Source organism: Podarcis melisellensis, assembly GCF_964234715.1.
Source record: "Podarcis melisellensis genome assembly, chromosome: 7".
Taxonomy (NCBI): domain Eukaryota; kingdom Metazoa; phylum Chordata; class Lepidosauria; order Squamata; family Lacertidae; genus Podarcis; species Podarcis melisellensis.
The window spans coordinates 85,536,526-85,545,902 of NC_138539.1; positions in this window are offsets into that span (position 1 = coordinate 85,536,526).

A 9,377-nucleotide genomic window follows, 5' to 3' on the forward strand; every position below is an offset into this window, starting at 1 on the left:
GGACAGATAGTCTTCTTTCTGGCTGGCTCTTTGTTCATTGAAGGTTGGCCACCTATTTCATTATTTCAGCCTTGAGAAGCCAGATGAAGAACCTTCTAGATGGATACACTACTATTAAGAGTAAAACAACTCTTAATGGCCAACCCGTAACACCATGCCTTATCTTGTTAGGGTCTATGCACATGAAAGAAAATCCACATAAATATTCATAGAATCATAGTTCATGAGAGTCCCATGGACTGCAAGAAGATCAAACGTATCCATTCTTAAGGAAATCAGCCCTGAGTGCTCACTGGAAGGACAGATTGTGAAGCTGAGTCTCCAATACTTTGGCCACCTCATGAAAAGAGAAGACTCCCTGGAAAAGACCCTGATGTTGGGAAAGATGGAGGGCACAAGGAGAAGGGGATGACAGAGGACGAGATGGTTGGACAGTGTTCTCGAAGCTACAAACATGAGTCTGACCAAATTGTGGGAGGCAGTAGAAGACAGGAGTGCCTGGCGTGCTCTGGTCCATGGGGTCACGAAGAGTCGGACACGACTAAACGACTAAACAACAACAGTTCATAGAATCATCTAGTTCAGTGATGGCCAAACTTGGCCTTCCAGCTATTTTGGTACTACAGTTCCCATCATCCCTGACCACTGCTCCTGTTAGCTAGGGATGATGGGAGTTGTAGTCCCAAAACAGCTGGAGGGCCAGGTTTGGCCATCACTGATCTAGTTCAACCCTCTGCAATGCAAGAATCCTTTACCTTATGTGTGGCTTGAACCCATGGCTCTGAGATTACGTGCCTCACGCTCTACGAACTGAGCTAACATTCACTTTGTAGTGCAATTCTCCACTCTGGATCTGACATTTAATCAGCCCAGGAGGATGGTGGTCTGCATGTGGAGGACTTTCTTTGAACTCCCTTTTCAAACCCTTTCCTAATGGGATTTCTTCTCCCCCTGCAGGCCGATACAACCACATGGTCCACCTGTGCAAGTGGATGGATTCTTGAAAGCCTTTGGGAAGTTTCCACCTAGCATGGCTGGTGCTCCTGTTGACACCTTGACCAGTCTTTCAGAGATAGCTTAGACAACAATTGCTCCCTTAAGTTTTTCTTAAGAGAAATATTTTTATATGCCCAAACACTAGTAGCAAAAAATTGGAAAGGGGAAAATGTTCCAACTTTAATGGAGTGGCAGAATAAACTACAAGCATATGTGGAAATGGTGCAATTGACCAACAGTTTAAGGGGTAATTCAAGACAAGAATTTGGAAAAAGAATGGGACAAATATAAGAGATATGTGCAAAAATATGCCAGTGGTTTTATCATCTATGGCAACACTTGATCAACCTTGGATAAAGAAACATATGGTAAATAAGATCAACGGTACAAATTGTTGTAAGAATGTATTAGAGAATATATAAAGAATAATCATGGTAGGTACATTCGCTATCAAAATAAAATTATACAACGGGAATTGACAGGAAGTCCAAAGTCCTTAGGATATTTTTTGTTAATAATTTTTGATGAGAATTTTTGTTAATGATCACATAAAAGGTAACATAAATACAGCAGAAGTTCAAGGTAAGAAAAGATAAAGTATATGTTTTTCTTTTCTTTTTTTGTGCATATGATTGAAACTTCAATTTACTTTATGAGATGTATCATATATTTATGTAATGTATTGTAAGACTATTAATAAAGGGTGGGGGGAAATATACCACAATTGCTCCCAAGGACGCTCTCCTGCTGGCAAGAGGTCACAGAGTTTGATGCTTGACTGGGTGAGTGGGAGCAATGAAGCAGCAGGGACCATGCTAAGAACACAGATGGAGGACGTCTTGAAGAACTCTTGGCTGGGGGACATTTGGACTTGAAAGGAGTATAAAACAAGATTCGAAGTACCCCATAAGCTTTACCTCTAAAAATGGAGGTCTGGTTGGAAGAAATATGGATCCTGTGGGACCGGAGCTTCTTCGAGATTTGGATCCTGTTGGGCTGGAGCTTCTTCGAGACTTGGAGTTTAACATTAAAGACTACCAAAAAGACCGGCAGAGAGGAACTGAGAGAGAATTGAGAGCCTCGGACCTGAGATCTCCAGGCGAAACACTATATTGAGACTGATGGATTTTTGCTAAGGACTGAAACCGGGAAAAGGGTGAGTGGAGTTTGGGAATCCAAAGGGTATATAAATATAGTTTGTTTTATTTTTACTTTGTTTTGCTATTGGCATGGAAATTGGGAAAGACGTGGAAGGGAAATTTTGGTCGACTTTAGGAAAAATGTTTAAAATGTTTAAGAAAAAATAATGAGGTATAAATATTGATGTGTAAATTTGGTTAAGTTCAAATTGATCTTTTTCTAAATGGCTAAATTAAATGAAAATAAGGTTTGTAAATGTAAATTGAGGAAATGGAAGAAAGAAGAAAAATAAAATAATATGTTAGAATAAATTAAATTAAGTTAAAATGGAGAAGTAAATTAAGGAGTTGCTGAGCCAATAATTTAAATTGGAATACAAGAAGGGGAGGTGTGAGGAGGTCTGAGAAATAAGTTAAAAGAAAATAAGTATTTGAACTTTCAGGTGTTTTTAATTGTTTTTATTTTTAAGTTTTGTATTTTTGTATTTTTTTTGTTTCTTTTTGTCTTTGTTGTTATATGTGTTGTTCTTTTTTGAAAATGCTAATAAATATTCATTTTTTTTAAAAAAGAACTCTTGGCTGAACTTGAGTTTAGAGCATGTTTTAGGGCAGGGGTAGCTAACCTTTTTAAGGCAGAGGGCCAGTATTGACCCAATGCTCTGGAGGGGCATTTCAAAGTGGGTGTGACGGAACTGTAAAAGTGGGTGTGGGCTTAAAAAAAATCATTGAGCAGCTTTCGAGGTCTCTTGAGAGGGGTCGGTTTTTGGTATTACAGTGGTAAAGGTAAAGGTAAAGGACCCCGACAGTTAAGACCAGTTGCAAACGACTCTGGGGTTGTGGCGCTCATCTCGCTTTACAGGCTGAGGGAGCCGACGTTGGTCCGCAGACAGTTTTACCGGGTCATGTGGCCAGCATGACTAAGCCGCTTCTGGCAAACCAGAGCAGTGCACGGAAATGCCGTTTACCTTCCTGCTGGAGCGGTACCTATTTATCTACTTGCACTTTGATGTGCTTTCGAACTGCTAGGTTGGCAGGAGCTGGGACCGAGCAATGGGAGCTCACCTTGTCGCAGGAATTCGAACCGCCGACCTTCTGATCAGCAAGCCCTAGGCTCAGTGGTTTAGACCACAGCGCCACCCGCGTCCCAGTACAGTGGTAGTGGTCAGGAAAAAGAATTATTGCTTTTAAAAAACAGATAAAAGGGGCAGATTTTGTGGACTCCAGTGGATCCCCCAAACCACCCCCCAACTTGATAACATAGTATTAAAGAAAGATACCTAAAGGAGCAATCATAAATTAAATAAATAAATTCGAAAAATCAGTTTGGTGGTGGGGATGATGATGATAAATGAAATGGGGTGGGCATGGAGGGCCTCCAAGACTGACCACTTGGTGGGGCACGGGGCAAGGAGGGTTAATCGATTATGCTGGCAGTCTATCAGAAGACGCCATTGCTCCTCCTCCAGAGCTCCCTTCCTCTGCATCCTCTCTCCACACAACCACTGGGCAACTGGCTTGAGCAGGGGATTACCATGCAACTCCATGTTGATGATTTAGATTCATTCCAGTTGGGTTTCCAGCCTGGTTTTGGCACTGAAGCAACATTGGTCACCCTGGTTGATAACCTGCACTGGGGCCAATGGCTGGGGCTGTCATCTTCACTTCCCGGTCCAGCATATAAAGCTCCGCCAATTGCCTCAAGACACTGCTAAGACAGCTGTTTCTGGTTTTCTGGGTTAGCTGCAGGGCAAAGTGTGGTTCTGAAACAGTACCCTTCCCTTCCCTTCTGTTTTGGAACCCCAGGCCTGTTCCTTCCATTTTGCTTGGACCACCTTAACCAGGGGTCAGCAAACATTTTCAGCAGGGGGCTGGTCCACTGTCCCTCAGACCTTGTGGGGGGCTGGACTATATTTTGAAAAAGAAAAGGAAAAAAGAATGAATTCCTATGTCCCACAAATAACCCAGAGATGCATTTTAAAAGCACACATTCTACTCATGTAAAGGTAAAAGTAAAGGGACCCCTGACCATTAGGTCCAGTCGTGGCCGACTCTGGGGTTGCGGCGCTCATCTCGCTTTATTGGCCGAGGGAGCCAGCGTACAGCTTCCGGGTCATGTGGCCAGCATGACTAAGCCGCTTCTGGCGAACCAGAGCAGCGCACAGAAACACCGTTTACCTTCCCGCTGGAGAGATACCTATTTATCTACTTGCACTTTGACGTGCTTTCGGACTGCTAGGTTTGCAGGAGCTGGGACTGAGCAACGGGAGCTCACCCTGTCACGGGGATTCGAACCGCCGACCTTCTGATTGGCAAGTCCTAGGCTCTGTGGTTTAACCCATAGTGCCACCCGTGTCCATATAAAAACACACTTATTCCTGGACCGTCCACAGGCCGGATTTAGAAGGCGACTGGGCTGGATCTGGCCCCTGGGCCTTAGTTTGCTTACCCATGACCTTGATGGTGATCTGTGCTGGTCCCGGGGGTAAGGTACCGTGGGTGTAAGCAGAGTCCACACGAAGAGGGGCGAGGTCCAAGGCGGAGAGCCGGGCGGGGAACAGGAACGCTGGAACAGGAGGCTGAGCAGGGAACAGGAACACCGGATGAACAGGAACAGGAGGCCGAGCAGGGAACAGGAGCACCGGATGATCAGGAACAGGAGGCCAAGCAGGGAACAGGAGCACCGGATGGTCAGGAACAGGAGGCCGAGCAGGGAACAGGAGCACCGGATGGTCAGGAACAGGAGGCCGAGCAGGGAACAGGAACACAGGAAGGTACGAAGCCAACAACGACGTTGCTCCCGCAACCTGGGGCCGGGCTGACTGGGCTTTTATCCTCTTCTAAGGCCGGGGGCGGTCCCGGCCCCCAGGAGCCCCGCCTCCTCTGGCCTTAAGGCGAGCACTCCTCCTGGGGGCAACCAGTTCCCTTCGCCTCTCTGCCCTAAGCCTCTGCAGATCAGGAGAGGCCGAAGGGTTACTGGGCCCTGGAGGAGGCTCACCTGTGGCCACTGAGTCGTCAAGCCCCTCTGGGGCCAGAAGGGCTTCACCTGGGGCCAGCTCCTGATGCTCTGCCACAGGTGCAGGCTCTTCAGCATCTAGGCCTTGCCCCAGTTCAGCCGGCCCTGGAGGCGGGGACTCCTGTGCAGGCTGGGATTCCTCTGGTTCATCCTCTGAATCGGAATCTCAGGCCATCACACCATCCCCCCTCCCAGGCCCCCCCCTCAACCGAGGGTCCGGACCCGGCTTGCCGGGGTACGTCGCATGGAACTCTCGGAGGCAGGCAGGTGCGTGGACGTTGGCCGCTGGTTCCCAGGAACGGTCCTCCGGTCCGTACCCCTTCCAGTCAATGAGATACTGCAGCTTTCCCCTGCGGTATCGGGAGTCCAGGATGCGTTCCACCTCGTACTCAGGCTCTCCCTGAACCAACACTGGCTGCGGGCGGGGACGGTTCGGGTGGAACTCGTCGGGTGGGGCCACCGGACTCAAAAGGGACCTGTGGAAGACCGGGTGAACCTTCAGGGTTGCGGGTAACCGGAGACGGAATGCCACAGGAGAGACTTGGTCCACGATAGGGAACGGGCCGGTGAAGCAGGTGTCCAACTTCCGCGAAGGTCGAGAGGGGTGGAGGTGGCGCGTGGAGAGCCAAACCAGGTCACCGACGCGAAGTTCCGGCCCCACCTGGCGGTGGCGGTCGGCCTGGGCTTTGTACGCTTCCTTGGCCTGGTGCAGTTGCTCCACCAAAAGCTGTTGCTGGGACTGGAGCTCTTGAAGCCACTCCGTCACCGCCGGGACCGCGGATGCCGGCAGCACATCTGGAAACAGCCGTGGATGATAACCATAACTGGATTGGAACGGGGTCTGCTGGGTGGACGCATTCACCGCGTTGTTGTAGGCGAACTCCGCCAATGCCAGGTGGTCGACCCAGTCATCCTGCTGGTAGCTGCAGTAACACCGGAGGTACTGCTCCAGCACCGCGTTCGCCCGTTCCGTCTGGCCATCGGTCTGTGGGTGGTAGGCTGACGAGAGGCAGACCTCTGTCCCGAGGGTCTGGTGTAATGCTCGCCAGAACCGGGATGTGAACTGAACGCCCCGGTCGGACACCACGCGCTCAGGTAGGCCATGCAGGCGGAAGACATGCTGAAGGTACAGCTGAGCGGTTTCCTTGGCTGTGGGTACAGATGGACAGGGAGCGCAGTGCACCATCTTGGTGAAATGGTCGGAGAAAACCAGAAGGCAGGTACAGCCACGAGACGGGGGTAAGTCCACTACAAAGTCCAACGAAACCGTGTGCCAAGGGCGCGGTGGAACTGGCAATGGCTGAAGTAGGCCGGGGGGTCGCCCGGTAGGGCCCTTGGCGCGCCGGCAGACATCACAACCAGCAACGTAGCGAGCCACGTCAGCCTTCAGGCGGGGCCACCAAAACTCACGACTGACCAGATGGGTGGTCCGATACCGTCCAAAGTGCCCCGCTGCTGGGGCATCATGGGCCATCCGAAGAACCTCCAGCCGTAGTGGCCCTGGCGGGATGTACAGACGACCGTGGTGCAGCAGAAGGCCCTGATGCAGGACCAGCCCCGGATACTGTGGGCTGGACCCTTCAGCCAGCTCCCGGAGTCATTCCTGGGCCCAAGCGTCAACCCGCTGCTGTTCCCGCACCCGAGCCTGCAGTGGCTCCGCCTCCTGGGTGGCCAGAAATGCAGCCGGAGGTAGGATCGTGGTGGGTTCTGCTTGCTGTACCGTGTCTGCATTGTCTTCAGGTTTCCGGGACAGGGCATCCGCCTTCTGGTTCTGAGAGCTAGGGATGTAGCGGATCCGGAACTGGAACCGGGAAAAGAACAACGCCCACCGGATCTGTCTTTGGTTCAGCTTGCGGGTGGTCTGGAGGTACTCCAGGTTCCGGTGGTCGGTTCTCACCTCCACCGGATGTCGTGCCCCCTCAAGATGGTGGCGCCAGACCTCAAAGGCTACCTTGATGGCCAGTAGTTCCCGCTCCCACACAGTATAGTTACGCTCCGCTGGTAGGAGCTGGCGGGAATAGAAGGCACAGGGTAAGAGTGGCGCTTCAGGACCATTCTGTTGAGACAAGACAGCACCGAGAGCCGTACTGGAGGCGTCGGTCTCCACCACAAAGGGTCGAGAGGGGTCAGGATGTTGTAAGATTGGCGCCCTCTGGAAACAGGCCTTCAACCCCTGAAACGCCTCCTCTGCCTCCTTGTCCCAGGAAAACGGCGTCTTCGGGCGCAGTAGCCGGGTCAACGGGGTGGTGCGATGAGCATAATCTGCGATGAAGGTCCGGTAGTAGTTGGCGAACCCCAGGAAACGCTGTAGGTCCTTGCGGTTCCGGGGTGCCGCCCATTCTCGAACCGCTGTCACCTTCCCAGGGTCCATTTGCACCCCATCTGGAGAGAGCCGGTGACCAAGGAAGTCCACAGTCCGCTGATGGAACTCGCACTTGCTGAGCTTTGCATACAAACGGTGCTCACGCAAGCGCTGCAGCACGGTCCGGACATGTCCCTCATGGCGAGCCGGGTCACGGGAGTAAACCACTATGTCATCCAAATACACCACCACGTACTTGTCTAACAAGTCCTGAAACACGTGGTTGATGTAGCGTTGGAACACAGCAGGCGCGTTGCACAAACCGAAAGGCATAACCAAGTATTCGAACTGCCCGTACCGGGTCCCAAACACTGTCTTCCACTCATCCCCGGCTCGGATCCGAATCAAGTTGTAGGCCCCCCGGAGGTCCAGCTTGGTGAACACCTGTGCCCCTTGCACCCGCTCCAGCAACTCCGAGATAAGGGGCAAGGGGTACCGGTCTGGGATGGTAATTTTGTTCAGGGCTCGGTAATCATGGCAAGGGCGGAGTTCCCCACATTTCTTCTTAACAAAAAGCACTGGTGCCGCGGTAGGCGAGGTGGAAGGCCTAATGAACCCACGCTCCAGGTTCTTGCGCAAGAAGTCCTGCAAAGCCTCGCGCTCTGGCTCTGTTAGAGAATATAAGCGACTTACTGGTAAAGGCGCTCCGGGTTGGAGGTCTATGCCGCAGTCAAAAGGCCGATGCGGCGGCAGCTGGTCTGCCCCCCGTTCCTCGAACACGTCCTGGTAGTCCTGGTACACGGCTGGGAGCGTGGGTGCTGCCTCCTCTGAGGGTGCGGCCGCCAGCGTCTCGGATTGAGCATGGGAACATGGGTCTGGGAAGTGCACGGTCCGTTTGACCCAGTCAATCTGAACGTTGTGGGCTTCCAGCCAGTCCATCCCGAGCACCAGGGGGAAGCGGGGCATAGAGGCAATGTCCAAAGTTCGCAACTCCCGGTGCTGCTGGAGACACAGGACCAGGGGCTGAGTCTCCTGAGTAACGGCACCTGAACGCAGAAGTCGTCCGTCAATTGCTTCCACCTGGACCGGTACTGGCTTGTTCCGAAGTGGCACCTGATGATGGGCAGCAAAAGCAGCGTCCATATAGGAGCGGGTTGCCCCTGAATCTACCAAAGCATGGGTGAGGATCCAGGGCCCACCTGGAGGGTATAAACGTACCGAAACCATAAGATGTTGCAAGTCCATTGGTGCGGGCCCATTCTGCGCGGTTCGGGACCCCCGGTAGCTAGGGCCATCAGCTACTGGGGTTGGCGGTTTCCCTGCGGCTGGCGTTTCTCAGGGCAGGACCGAGCGAAGTGTCCACTTCCGCCACAGTAGAGACAGAGATTTCCCTCCCGACGCCGCGCCTTCTCTGCGGGGGAAAGGTGTGGCCGCACTGCCCCGAGCTGCATAGGCTCCTCCGTTAAATCAGTTGTGACCGTGGGGCTGCCGGAAGAAGCTGGTGCCGCGAACTGGAAGTGTCGGCGACCCCGGGCCTGACGACGATCCTCCAGCCGGTCGTCTATTTGTAGACTCCGTTGAATGAGAGTGTCTAGCGTGGTGGGGCGTTCCATTGTGGCCAGCTGGTCCAGTATCTCGTCCGAAAGCCCTTCAAGATACTGGTCCCACAGCGCCGAGTCATTCCAGGTCAAGTCCTGTGCCAACAGCCGAAACTCCGTGGTATATGCGGCCACCGTGGACTTGCCCTGTTTCAACCGCTGAATCGCCCGGTTGGCTTGACTCCCTTTCTGGGGGTTGCCGAACGCGGCCTCCAAACGATTGCAAAACCCCGTATAGTCTGCCAGCAAGGGGGAGTCTTGCCTGAGTAGCGGCAATGCCCACTTGGCCGCCTGGTCCTTTAACAAACTAATCAAAAAGTGCACCTTGG